Source organism: Olea europaea, chromosome 13 (assembly GCF_002742605.1).
Source record: "Olea europaea var. sylvestris chromosome 13, O_europaea_v1, whole genome shotgun sequence".
Classification (NCBI taxonomy): domain Eukaryota; kingdom Viridiplantae; phylum Streptophyta; class Magnoliopsida; order Lamiales; family Oleaceae; genus Olea; species Olea europaea.
Window position 1 is genome coordinate 5,034,980 of NC_036249.1, and position 15,171 is coordinate 5,050,150.

General features: G+C 36.5%; 1 pseudogene; it reads left to right on the top strand.

The window, feature by feature from the left end:
* The first annotated feature begins 1,168 nt into the window (after positions 1-1,168).
* LOC111407372 lies at positions 1,169-10,923 on the top strand (annotated as a pseudogene).
* The last annotated feature ends 4,248 nt before the right edge of the window (positions 10,924-15,171 follow it).

A 15,171-nucleotide genomic window follows, 5' to 3' on the forward strand; every position in this document is an offset into this window, starting at 1 on the left:
TTTACGAGCTTATTTATTAAGAGCCTTGCTTTTTGGCCTGGCTTTGAAAAACATGATTAGAAAGATATAAGCAAAGTTTCCGCACATTTACGAGCTTATTTATTAAGAGCCTTTCTTTTTGGCCTGACTTTTCGAAGCCTGGCCAAAAAAAGGGGGCCGATGAGGGTTTTCCATTTATTAAATGGGTCAAGATTCCCTAGACTTAATTCGCACTAATCTAAGTCAAGCAATTTCATTACACCGTAAAAAAGAATTAAAAACTAAAACTAAGATTGAAATTCTTGGAGCACTGAATACACGCAGTACAAGAAAGTCCAACAAAGTTTTCCACTGTCAATGACGTGCAATTTGTTTTTATGTTCAAAGTCTTTATCAATCTCGCTTCTATTATAATAATCTTGAACCGAGCTGCAAGGCAAGCCCCTGACAGACAAGACTCATGGGATCGGCCCCAGCATTTTTTTTAATACATGATGGGCCTCATCTCTACACAGTGAGGGACCTCTGAGGTCCCTGTAAGAGCTGCACTTGTACGTGCAACTTCATTCAATAATCTTACATGTTTCTTTCTTTTTCTCTTATCTTCGAAACACATACTACAGAGTAATAGGTTGTTCTTTAATTGTTTTGTTTTAATCTCATGAAGTCTTTTAAAATGATTGTTGAAAGTACTTTGAATTTAATAAGTCATTATTCGTGTTCAGAAAAATACTTCTTATTTGTAAGTTAATTTTTATGAATTAATATAAAATTAGAAGTTCATTTGTATTTGATAGTCATTTTATTATTTTGTTACATTAGCTCTTGCAGTCAACATTATCCAATTTTGTACGTAAATTGCTCAAATGTATATCCAATTTTGTTTGAAATAATTGTATTGAGATAATGCTCATAGAAACGACCCCTTTACCATTGCATTGTAATTCCGTTTTCCAAACTTCACTTATATTTGTATTACATCTTAAATTTGGACATTTTGTTAGTTTTCCCTTCAAATTTTGAGATTTAATTGTCTGCATTAGATTCTTTATATTTATATTAAAACTCTACGTGAACTCCAAAATATCGGCCCGATCTTTGAAAATGAAAAGCGCCAGTCAATATTTGACAACTTAATTTAAAAATTCTTTTTCCATTCCTTAATCTCAGTATCTACATCCTCCTCAGAACAAATATACAATCATCTACGGACACAGAAATTTAAGGGAAAATGTCGGCACAGTTGCTCGAGATTCCACCGAAATATCCCCTAAAGACATCGCAAAAATGGTGGCTCGGGCCGATCCCAAGAAGCTTGATGCCGGTGCTTTCTTTGTCCTTAAATCCGAAGGTGATCAGCAAGTATATATAACTTTCTGGAACTTAGTTGTGAGTCTGGTTTGTGCGAGAATTTAGTCTATTGATCGTTTACTTCACTACATACATGGTTTTGTGAGAATTTAATTCATTGTAAGAATCGTGGTTTCAAAAGGCGGAATTTTTTTGCTGATCATATGATTAAAAATTGAGATAAAGTTGATCTTTTTTGTTTGTATGTGGACTTGATATGCAGGCTCATGGTGGCACTGTGGGTATCATTTAACTACGGCAATAGTACCACCTGCACTTCTAAGCTTGCCCTTTGCTTTCACCTTGTTGGGTTGGAGTGGCGGAGTTTTGTGTCTCACTGCGGCTGGACTCGTCACTTTCTATTCACTCTCTTTTGTCTATAGTTTTGGAGCACTATGCCCAGCTCGGAAAGCGCCACCTTCGTTTGCGAGACATGGCTCATGATATTTTAGGTATTAAGTCACGGCGACCAGTAAATTTGGCGACAACAATAGTACTCATCATCATTAGTGTTAAACACCAACCTAGGTAACAATTGGATGAGATTAAATGATGGATTTATTTAAATGCATGACTCATTTACTCTAAGCAATCAAGTGTAGGCAACTAGATGTGTGCTCTAATACCACTGTCGGTAGATAACATTATTCAAAGTAAATATTGTAATGGTCGTTACGTGCTTTTGACGATGTATTAATAATAATTAATAAACTATTATATGGCCGGGTTGGGGCCGTTACTTTGTGGGCCCACTTCAATTGGGAATATGCTACGGAGCAGTGATTGCTCGCACGCTTCTTGGTGGATACAGTCTCAAGGTCAGATTATTCTGATTCCTTAATCCTAATATAAATTTAATAATTCCAAACTGATTTTCAACTTGAATAGAACGGTCATTGTTGTGTTTGCAGTATATTTATTTGGTATCAAGACCAAATGGGAGTATGCAACCTTACCAGTTTATTATAATGTTTGGAGGATTAACCCTGATCATGGCACAAATGCCTTCTTTTCACTCTTTAAGACACGTCAACCTTGTCTCCTTATTTCTTTGCCTTACTTACTGTGCTTGCACCACGGCAGGGGCAATATACATAGGTAAAGTTTTCAATCTTATGTTGTTTACTAAACCAAGAATGCATTCTTGCCTTAGCTACTATTCATGACAACTCCATAATTTTTTGTAGGTTATTCTAGAAATGATCCTTCGAGGGATTACTGTAGGAAATTCAGTGTATGTGGATAAAATCGGAAAATGTTGTCTTTCGTCTCGTCAATTTGAATAATGCGCAATTAAAAGACTCCCAGATAAGGAGGGGGTCACAACCGGACCGCTTAAATCCCAAACTCTTTTTAGACAGTTTAGGTCTTTTTGACAAAACCTTTCAATTTTGCAACTATGTAAATCAACAAAATTCAAACAACCGTGTATCGAATTTTCACCAGATCATTGAAAGTTTTATTTCCAACAAATAACTTTTGTTCCAATAGAATTTAAAATTCATGAAGCATACGAATAATATATCATAAATTTATGAAGCATGGACTGTAAATTTAATACGAAAAATTGCATGAATTAAACAATTAAAACATAGAATTTTAACCCGAGACCTATGTTACATATAGTTTCCTTAAAACAGATTCGCTCCCTCACTGTCCGTGCTTGAGGTTTAAAACAAGCAACCGTTTCCCAGGATACAATGGTAAAATCAGTAGCTTCCGAGCACCGTAGAAACCACTCCGGCGAACTGAACTAGTGCCTGAACTACACCACCATCAAAAGAAAACTCTATGCAAATGAATTTCTAATGTATTCTAAACTTGAAAGCTTTTGCTTTTCTTTTTTTTTTTGTGTGTTGAAATGAGGAAAATCAACCACTATTTATAAGCTAGGCTACCATTAATGGTAATGACCTTTGGAATTCCTCATCTTTTTCCTATGTGGGACAAATTCATTTTTCCCACATAAACTCCCTTTTGAGTGGCACACTTTGAGCCTCAATTTCTCATTCGCCCGAGCATCAACTTTGGCAAGTAAGTATATGATTTCGATGTACTCACGGAGGAGAACACAAATCAACTTTCATCTTCCAAATTGAACAACCGAGTCTCACTCAAAACTCGTGCCAAAGTCGGCCAATTTTTTCAACAATCCCCCACATGAATGAAAATTGAGAGCGACTCATGCATGTGACACAAGACGACTTATGAGTGTGACACATGACGACTTGTGAATGTGACACATGACGACTTGGTGATATAGTTCAACAGTTAAAACCTGCATACGATTGGTAGGTGTTACCCTTTGAACCTTCACTTGTGAAAGCATATTTACTTCACTGGCTAACAAGTAGACGCGATGTCCTTAAACTGTTCTACCGTTTATGTAAACGATGATACACTTCACACATGATTCTTCCTAACACATTTCAGTTCTCATTATTATGTTCGTTTTGGCCATGAACATACGCCTGGTTCTGTAAGAGTTCACAAGAATTGCGCCCCACACAATTCCCTTAGAAGCGGCCCCACTTCTCTCTCACATAGGTGATTTCTTATTACAAGTAACCCGCATTACTTGGCTCGATTTTCGACGCATAAGAATCATTAAAAGCCTATTGCTTATCCTCCATCTTTACGGGCATTACTGCCGCATCACAGGAATGGACAGGAGGTAATATCCCCCTTAGTGATTCTATCAAGTCTTTACAATTAGGTTCTCCCTTTGAACCTAGATCTTAGGATCTCCAGTTAACTAGGTTGGGTTTTCCTTTGTATTAACTTATCCATTCAAGGGCTTAAGTCCCATTCCTCTCAATAATTTCTCAATTAACTCTCTATTTAACCCTTTGGTTAGCGGATCCACAATGTTATCCTTTGACTTTACATAATCAATAGTGAAAACTCCAGTTGAGAAAAGTTGCCTAATGGTATTATGTCTACGACGTATATGTCTAGACTTACCATTATACATGTTGTTCTGTGCCCTTCCAATTGTCGATTGACTATCACAATATATGCAAATTGTTGGCACAGGCTTTGACCATCTTGGAATATCCTCTAAGAAGTTGCGTAACCACTCAGCCTCTTCACCACTTTTATCTAGAGCTATAAACTCAGATTTCATAGTGGATCTGGCTATCACTGTTTGTTTAGAAGATTTCCATGATATAGCTGCACCTGCCAAAGTGAACACAAATCCACTCGTGGACTTTGAGTCTTTTATGTCGGATATCCAATTAGCATCACTATATCCTTCAATGACCGCTGGATATCTGCTATAGTGCAGTCCAAAATTACTAGTATATCTTAAGTACCTTAGTGCTCTTACTATTCCTTTCCAGTGATCAGCTCCTGGATTACTCGTGTATCTACTCAGTTTACTGACTGTGTAGGCTATGTCTGGTTTAGTACAGCTCATTAAGTACATTAGACTTCCGATAACTCTCGAGTATTCTAGTTGAGAGATACTTTTTCCTCGATTTTTAGACAGATGTTGACTAGTATCTTTGGTGTTCTAGCCAAGCCAGTATCATCCTTATGGAATTTTCCTAAAATTTTGTCCACATAATGTGACTGACTTAGAACAAGCCCATTTGATGTTCTTGAGATTTTCACTCCAAGTATAACATCAGCTAAACCCATATATTTCATGTCAAACCTCGAGTTTAACATATTTTTAGTGGATTCAATCATCTTATTGTCACTGCCAACAATAAGCACGTCAAAGTAAAGACATAAGATGACATATCGGTCTTTAGTGTCTTTGACGTAAACACATTTGTCACACTCGTTGATCTTAAATCCACTCTCCATCATGACACTGTCAAATTTCTCATGCCATTGTTTCGGTGCTTGTTTCAAGCCATACAATGACTTCACCAATTTACACACTTTCTTTTCCTGCCCTGGAGACGAAAACCCTTCGGGTTGTTCCATATAGATTTCTTCATCTAAGTCTCCGTTCAAGAAGGCAATCTTAACATCCATTTGATGTACTTCAAGATTTTGCAAAGCAACAATCGCAAGTATCATTCTAATGGATGTTATTCTCGTTACTGGAGAATATGTATCAAAGTAATCAAGGCCTTCCTGTTGTCGGTAACCTTTTATTACCAACCTGGCCTTATACTTTTCAATAGTTCCATCTGCTTTCATTTTTCGTTTGAAAATCCACTGGTAGCCTAGTGGTTTACTTCCTGGTGGAAGATTCACTAGCTCCCATGTATGATTTTGCAGGATAGAATCTATTTCACTTTTAATGGCCTCTTTCCATTGAGGTCTTTCCGAGGAGTTCACAGTCTCTTGATAGCTTTAAGGTTCACTTTCGAGCATATAGGTCAGAAAATCCGGACCATAAGATTTTTCTATCCTTTCCCTTTTGCTACTTCTAGGTTCATCCTCAACATCCTCTTCTAGTTCTTAGTCCTGACTATGTTCAGTCATAGTCTCATACGTCCGTTTAGAAGAACTTGCCTCTTCTTCGAACCTGCATGGAAACACACGTTCAAAAAATGAAGCGTTTCTCAACTCCATTATCGTGTTTCTGTGTATATCTTGGATTTTAAATTCATACACGAGAAACTGATAAGCACTAATGTTATGTGCATATCCAATAAATATGCAATCTACAGTTTTCGGGCCTATCTTTACCTTCTTTGGTGTTGGGACAGCCACTTTAACAAGACATCTCCACACTCGTAAGTATTTATAGGAAGGCGTTCTTCCTTTCCATAACTCATAAGGGGTCTTCTTCATTTTCTTTCGGGGCACCTTATTCAAAAGGTAATTTGCTGATAATACAGCATCCCCCCACATGTTCTGAGGTAATCCAGAACTTACTAGCATCGCATTCATCATCTCCTTTAAAGTGCGATTTTTCCTTTCAGCAACACCATTTTGTTGCGGTGAATACGGTGCGGTGGTTTCATGTATGATTCCGTGTTGTGCACAGAATTCAGCAAACAGTGCTTCATACTCACCACCTCGATCGTTTCTTAGCACCTTAATTTTCTTGTTAAGTTGATTTTCAACTTCATTCTTATAGAGAACAAATTTCTCTATCGCTTCATCCTTGCTTTTTAGCAAATACACACATAGCAATATTTCATGCTATCGTCGACAAAAGTAATGAAATACTTATTGCCACCTCTTGTTTGTACAAATTTTAAATCACATATATCACTGTGAATTAAATCAAGTGATTCCATATTTTGTTCAATTGACTTAAATGACGACCTAGTCAATTTTGCTTCAGCACAAGTCTCACACTTATGTTTGGAATCAACATGGAATGTTGGTATGCATTTCAAGTTAACTAGCCTACGTAAAGTATCATAGTTAACGTGTCCTAATCTACCATGCCACACATTGGAAGACTCAAGCAAGTAAACAGAAGCATTCACTTTATTATTCATTTTTGGTTTAACAACCATTACATTGAATTTAAACATTCCATTGGAAACATAACCTTTTCCGACAAACATTCCACTTTTCGACAAGATGACCTTGTCTGACTCAAACACAATGCAAAAACCATGTTTATTCAAAAGTGATCCGGACACAAGGTTCTTGCGGATTTTCGGCACATACAGCACGTTGTTAAGAGTCAGCTCTTTCCTCGAAGTCATCTTTAGAACCACTTTTCCTTGGCCTTTGATTTCAGAAGTTGCTGAATTTTCCACGAACAACTTCTCTCCATTCTCAACTGCTTCAAAAGCAGTATATAACTCTTTATCGGAGCACACATGTCTCGTAGCTCCCATGTCAATCCACCATTCTTTTGGGTTAGAACCCACCATATTCACTTCAAAAATGACTGCTGCGAGACTCATCTCCAACACATCATGTGCCATGTAGTCAACCACATTTGCTTCTTTCTTCTTCTTTGACAATCTGCACTCCGAATATTTGTGGCCTACTTTGTCACAGTTGAAGCACTTCCCTTGAAATTTCTTCTTAGGAATGCCCCCTTTTGGTCCCAACTTGATCCCTTTTCCACCGGATGGCCCAACTTTGGTTTTGTAGTTCTTACTACCTAGACCATGTTCAACAATATTGGCCTTAACCGCACCAGGATTGAACCACTTCTTTTCGGAACTCTTGTTGTTTTCTTCAATTCGAAGTCTAACAATCAATTCTTCAACATTCATTTTCTTTCGCTTGTGTTTCAAATAATTATTGAAATTTTTCCACGCGGGAGGCAATTTTTCAATGATTGCAGCCACTTGGAAAGTTTCACTCAGAATCATCCCTTCGGCATGAATTTCGTGAAGAATCACTTGGAGTTCTTGCACTTGACTGATTAAAGTTTTGGAGTCCACCATCTTATAGTCCAAGAATCGACCGACGATAAATTTCTTAGCCCCGCCATCCTCAGTCTTATATTTTCTGTCCAAAGACTCCCACAACTCCTTAACAGTTTTCATGGTGCTATACACGTTGTATAGCGAATCTGACAAACTGTTCATGATGTAATTCCAGCATAAGAAGTCCGAGTGTTTCCAAGCATTAACAACACTGATAGCTTGAACATCCACCTCATCCTCTTAGAGTTTTGGAGCACTTTCAGTCAAGAATCTCGCAAAATTCAAGGCGGTCAGATAGAACAGCATTTTCTGCTGCCACCTCTTGAAATTCAAGTCGTTGAATTTCTCCGGCTTTTCCCCATGGTTAGCTGGTACATTAACCGAAACATTAGCCACATGTTGGCTCACAACACGACTTGGCATTGGAGCCACAGTCTGTGTCATAACAGAGCTAGGCCCTGCAGCCATAGCTGCACCCATAGCCGAACTAGGCCCTGCACCCATAGTAGAACCCACAGCCTGAGATTGGGTACCTTCAGCTTGGGACACATCCATGTTGGAATCTATGTTGGTGGAACCGGTTGCCATTTCGTCTTCCGAAAGAACCAAACAACAAATTAGTGTCCACAATATAACAAATATAAGAAACTAATCAGTTCAGAGATAATCAATATAGGAAACCAAATTTTCCTTTCTGAAAATCTATTTTAAGCTTGTAGGAAATTCAGTGTATGTGGATAAAATCAGGAAATGTTGTCTTTCATCTCGTCAATTTGAATAATGCGCAATTAAAAGAATCCCAGATAAGGAAGGGGGTCACAACCGGACCGCTTAAATGTCAAGCTCTTCTTAGACAGTTTAGATCTTTTTAACAAAGCCTTTCAATTTTGCAACTATGCAAATCAACAAAATTCAAACAACCGTATATCGAATTTTCACCACATCATTGAAAGTTTTATTTCCAACAAATAACTTTTGTTCCAATAGAATTTAAAATTCATGAAGCATACGAACAATATATCATAAATTTATAAAGCATGGACTGTAAATTTAATACGAAAAGTTGCATGAATTAAACAACTGAAACATAGAATTTTAACCCGAGGCCTGTGTTACACACAGTTTCCTTAAAACAGATTCGTCCCCTCATCGTCCGTGCTTGAGGTTTAAAATGAGCGTCCATTTCCCAGGATACAACGGTAAAACCAGTAGCTTCCAAACACCTCAGAAACCACTCCGACGAACTGAACTAGTGCCTGAACTACACCACCACCAAGAGAGAACTCTATGCAAATGAATTTCTAGTGTATTCTAAACTTGAAAGCTTTTGCTTTTTTTTGTGTGTGCTGAAATGAGGAAAATGAGCCACTATTTATAGGCTAGGCTACCATTAAAGACAATGACCTTTGGAATTCCTCATCTTTTTCCTATGTGGGACAAATTCATTTTTTCCACATAAACTCCCTTTTGAGTGGCACACTTTGAGCCTCAATTTCTCATTCACCCGAGCATCAACTTTGGCAAGTAAGTATATGATTTCGATGTACTCACGGAGGAGAACACAAATCAACTTTCATCTTCCAAATTGAACAATCGGATCCCACTCAAAACTTGTGCCACAGTCGGCCAATTTTTCCAACAATTACACCATCACGGGAGTTGGAATAGATCGTGCTTTTGATGTCTTCAATGCCATTTCAATTATAGCAACTACTTATGGCAATGGAATTATTCCTGAAATTCAGGTTTCGGTCGTCGAGCAATCTCGTCTAGAAGTTTAAATGTTAAAGCTGAATTTTTTTATTTTTTTTTTAATAATGATTTCCACACACTCCTCGAGTGAACCGAATTTAGTTCACCAAAGGTTTAACACATACACAACTTACTTGAAGGACAAACTTCAATATATCATTTTCCCTCTTATATTTCTTATGGTTTTTCGTATAATATATGCCTTCCAACTTTCAGCTGCATTATCTAATGATCACAGATTTTGATCAAATGGAGCTAAATGCTTGAAATACCTTAACATTTGCAGGCCACTATAGCACCTCCAGTTACAGGGAAAATGTTCAAAGGGCTGTTGGTATGTTATTCTGTGATGATTTCTACATTCTTCAGTGTTGCAATATCTAGGTATTGGGCATTTGGTAATCATTCTCAGGGATCAGTTCTTTCGAATTTCATGGTCAATACGAAGCCATCGTTGCCCAAAGGGTTCCTTGTGATCACATATCTCTGCAATCTCATCCAAGTAACAGCCGTCACTTTGGTAAGATATCGTGTTCTATTAGGGAGAAGACATATTTATTTTTATTTGGCCTTTAAAGCATTGCCTCGAGCAGATGTGATATTTCATGTTTTGTTATGAATAGTCCGATGGATGCACAAATATCTTTATGAAATGAATAATGCTATTCATGGTGAGCAACTACTCTAACTATCCTATGTAGCATCTTATTATATGATGGATTAATTTATTATAATTTTGTGGCCTCAAATAACAAGTTAGTGTCTCAAATAATAATAAGTTAACACATAGGATGACCGCTGCAACCGCTGATTACCAATAGCATTACTCTAAAAAAATAGTGAGACGAAAAACTTTATTTAGTGTGTTTTCTTTTTTGAATCTTAGGCAGTTGATTTGGACTCGTGTATTCCGTATACTTGTAAACCAAATTAAAAAAAAGGTACAAAATCAATAAAAATTGCTTATTAGATGGTGATGATTCTCTGTAATATAATCTACATATATAGATTCTTATATATTGTGGTTCTAAAAGGATTTTTGCACAAAATTTTGTCAAGATATCACATTTTCAATATGAAAAAAGAAGTTGAAATTTCGTGCATAGTTCAGTCAAATTTTGAAAGTTGACTTACTAAAATAGAGGAAATGCAGGTGTACTTGCAACCAACAAATGTGGTCATAGAGCGCCAATTTGCGAACCCAAATAAAGGCGAATTAGGAGTGCGCAATATCGTTCCACGGCTAATATTCCGGTCGCTATCATTGATCATCACGACAATGTTGGCAGCGATGTTACCATTCTTTGGAGACATCATGGCATTGTTCGGGGCATTTGGTTGCATTCCTCTAGATTTTATCTTGCCCATGATATTCTATAATGTGACGTTCAAGCCCTCAAAAAGGAGCTTCATTTTTTGGGGTAATTCGCTCATCGCTACAGTCTCCACCGTGTTAGCGATGGTGGGGGCAGTTGCATAAGTATGGTAGATAATTTTAGACGTGAAGACATATAAAGTGTTTGCTAATATGTAACAATGTAGTTCATAAGAAAGAATTAGAAATATATATAATGTTACAACTTCCCGTTCTTCTTAACCACATGGACGCTTTAATTTCTATATTATGTTGTGATTTTAAGAAAAAATTACTCTATGGAACTCAAAGTTTCGTCAATTGTTTTTCATGATAGAATAAATTTTCAGTCATATGGAAATGTCTGTAGTCGCACTAAAACCAATTAAGCCCCCGTTTGGTCCCATTATTTGCTGTTATAATTTTTGAAATAGTATTTTTTTAAAATGTATGGTTTAAAAAGAAGAAATTATTTTGGATTTATGTGTAATATTATTTTATTGAAAAATGTGCGATTGATAAAAAAAGAGAAAAATCGATTATAATTTTAATAGGGACCAAAAGGGGAATAAAAGAAATTTGTCTTCGTCGAACATTGACAAGGAAGCCAATTAAAAGAAAGTATTTTGGCTATTCGTAGATGGCCCATATCATATTAATATATAGTGAAATTAAAATTAAAATGTGAGAAATGTTCCATTAAAATGTAGGATTGTGCTTAGTGTACATAAAATAAGTATGTGAGGAGTGTGGATACCCCTATGTACATCAAAACATTACATTCCGCCTTATGAAATCACGATTCTTTGGTGCTATGACTTTCCTTAATTCAAGGAATTTACATGGTGTTTTCAAAGGAATAATTCAACTTGGGAGTACTTGGTGAATCTATTTTCAAGAACGCCTCATTTTCTTTAAAGGCCAAAAATATTCCCACACAAAGGTTACTGGTTGGCTTTTTTCCACGGAATTTTTGTGGTTAAATGTATTCTTTCCCACAAACGATGCCAATCTATTGACCTTGTTTTCCCTGCTGGCCACATGAACAACATATGTTGGGTCCACTCACCTCTATGCAAGCAAATTTTGGCATGTTTTCACAAGAGACAAGGTCGAAGATACACAACTGCTATGGACGTGAGAGATACTCTACAACATGAGACAAAAACGTTGTTGTAGACGAAAACGTTTAGGCACCAACTATTTAATCAAGAACGATTAAAAATAAATGATCAATCATAAACAACTCCCCGAGATAGAAAGAATCCAAGCTCAAGCATATAAAAATGAAATAATCAAGAAAAGATTATGATTTCAAGTATATGAAGTTTGCATATATCTTTTTCCATTCTTTAAAAAATTCCAAGAGCTTCTATTTATAGAGTCAAGACCAATATAGCTACTGTTGGATCAGGATCATGTGGCCTCATCTCATTAACAGAAGCTTCACATCACTCTCTACCATACATTAATTTCATTGACAAGAGATCAGCTTCCCTACTCCGTATACTGACATTCATTAATACAAATGTTACATCAATCATTCCTACAAATACTCTGCAAATCCGTTTTAAAGGCAACAAGTAGGTAGAGGTTCGGTCAGAAGAAAGAGTGCTTCTGCTAAGGACTTCAGGTGGAGAAGAGCATTTTTTCTTTTCTTTTCTTTACTTTGCCCTTTTTGATTGCTAAATGTTTGCACATAGTGCCTCCCGTGGCTTCCGCCATCTGAAGCGTAACACATACTTTAATAATAATAATAATAATAATAATAATAATATACTTGGAAAGAAAGTCTCCCGTGTAGACACATATTCAAACTTCTTCTACAATTTCGTGAAATGAATAATGATATTAATACAATCATATTGATTTGAAGGGATGCTGACAAATTATTTTTGTCATTGTTAAGGTGGTAAATACATTCTATAATAAATGAAAGATGTAATTTTCTACATCATCATTCTTTCTTCATCACTAACCTTTTCAACAACTTCTAATTCTTTCTAGAAATTCTAACTTTGTGCCACAAGCATCCTATAATATTGAGAATAACATTCCATACTAAATGAGGGTTTGTTCAATGAAGTTTTTGACAAAATTTTAGCAGATTTTGATCAAAATCGATGAAATTTACAATTGAAAAGTTGATAAAAGTTAACAATCGAAAAGTTGATAAAAGTTAAGAATCATATGAAATATGTAATTAAAATTGAAGTTTATCAAATTAAAAAATGGGTTAATCTCACAAACGGTCATTGAACTTATGTGAAAATTACAAAACGGTCACTGAAATTTAAAACTTTCAGTAACGATCACTTAAGTTTCGGAGCGCTTTTAGAAACGGTCACTGAAGTTTAAAAACTTTCAGAAACGATCACTGAAATTTAAAAACACTTTTCAAATTTTTAGGCTAAATTTACGGCAACTTTGCAGCCACTTCTGACCACCGATATCGTCGAAATTTGATACCGTTGGAAAGCTCACAATATCTTCTTCAATTACCATCCAAAATCTCCCCGTAATTCCAAGGAATTCAACTGGAAAATCACAGCAAAATTCGCCCAAAAATCTGAAAATTTGCCCAAATTTTCAAATTTTTTGGGTGACTTTTGCGGCAATTTTTCGATGACTTCCGACCACCAAGACCATCGAATTTTGATATCATTAGAAAGCCCACAATGTCCTCTTCAATTACCATCCAAAATCTCCCCCAAACTCCAAAAGATTCGGCCGGAATAAACCCACAAATTCGGCTACCTAAAAGGGCAAAAATTTGGGCAAATTTTTCAGGTTTTTTGGACTACTTTTGAGGCAACTTTCCGATAACTTCCAACCATCAATACTGCCTGATTTTGATGCCTTGGAAAGCACACAATGTCCTCCTCAATTACAACTAAAAATCTTCCTCAAACTCCAAAAGATTCGGCCGGAATAAACCCACGAATTCGGCTACACGAAAAGGCAAAAATCAGGGAAGATTTTTCAGTTTTTTGGGTGACTTTTGCGGCAACTTCCGACTACAAAGGCTGCTGGATTTTGATACTGTTGAAAATCCCACAATCTCCTCTTTAATTACCATCCAAAATACCCCCATAACTCCAAATAATTTGACCGGAATAAACCCACAAATTCAGCATCTCGAATTTGGGCAGATTTTCGCCTTTTAGGATAGCCGACTTTGTTGGTTTATTCCATCTGAATCCTTTCGAGTTTGGGGGATATTTTGGATGGTAATTGAAGAAAACATTGTGGGCTTTCCAACGGTAGATTTTCAAATTTTTTGAGCGACTTTTTTGGCAATTTTCTAGCCACTTTCAACCACCAAGACCACCGGATTTTCATACTGTTGGAAAGCCCACAATATTTTCATTAACATTCAAAATATCCTCCAAACTCCAAAGGATTTGGCCAGAATAAATCCACAAAGTCAGCTACCCTTAAAGGCAAAAATCTGCCCAGATTCGAGATGTTGAATTTGTGGGTTTCTTCCGGCCAAATTCTTTGGAGTTATGGGAATATTTTGGATGGTAATTAAAGAGGATATTGTGGGCTTTCCAATGGTATCAAAATCCAGCAGCCTTTGTAGTCGGAATTTGCCGCAAAAGTCTCCCAAAAAACTGAAAAATCTGCCTAGATTTTCGCCTTTTCGGGTAGCCAAATTCGTTGGTTTATTCCTGCCGAATCCTTTAGAGTTTGAGGAAGATTTTTAGCTGTAATTGAAAAGGACATTGTGTGCTATCCAAGGCATCAAAATCAGGGGGTATTGATGGTTGGAAGTTATCGGAAAGTTGCCTCAAAAATAGCCCAAAAAACCTGAAAAATCTGCCCAGATTTTTGCCTTTTTGGGTAGCCGAATTTGTGGGTTTATTCCGGCCGAATCCTTTGGAGTTTGGGGGAGATTTTGGATGGTAATTGAAGAGGACATTGTGGGCTTTCTAATGATATCAAAATTCGACGGTCTTGGTGGTCGGAAGTCGTCAAAAAATTGCCGCAAAAGCCACCCAAAAACTCTGAAAATCTAGGCAAATTTTTAGATTTTTTAGGCAAATTTTGCTGCGATTTTCCAGTCGAATCCCTTGGAGTTACGAGGAGATTTTGGTTGGTAATTGAACGGGATATTGTGGGCTTTCCAACGATATCAAAATTCAACGGTATCGATAGTCAAAGTGGCTGAAAAGTTGTCCTAAATTTAGCCTAAAAAATTGAAAATGTGTTTTTCAATTTTAGTGATCATTTCTACAAGTTTTTAAATTTCAGTGACCGTTTCTAAAAGTTTTTAAACTTCAGTGACCATTTTTGAAAGCGCCCCGAAACTTAAGTGACCTTACTGAAAGTTTTAAACTTTAGTGACCGTTTTGTAATTTTCGAGTGAGTTCAATGACCATTTGTGAAATTAACCCATTAAAAAGTTGATAAAGTTTAATAAAA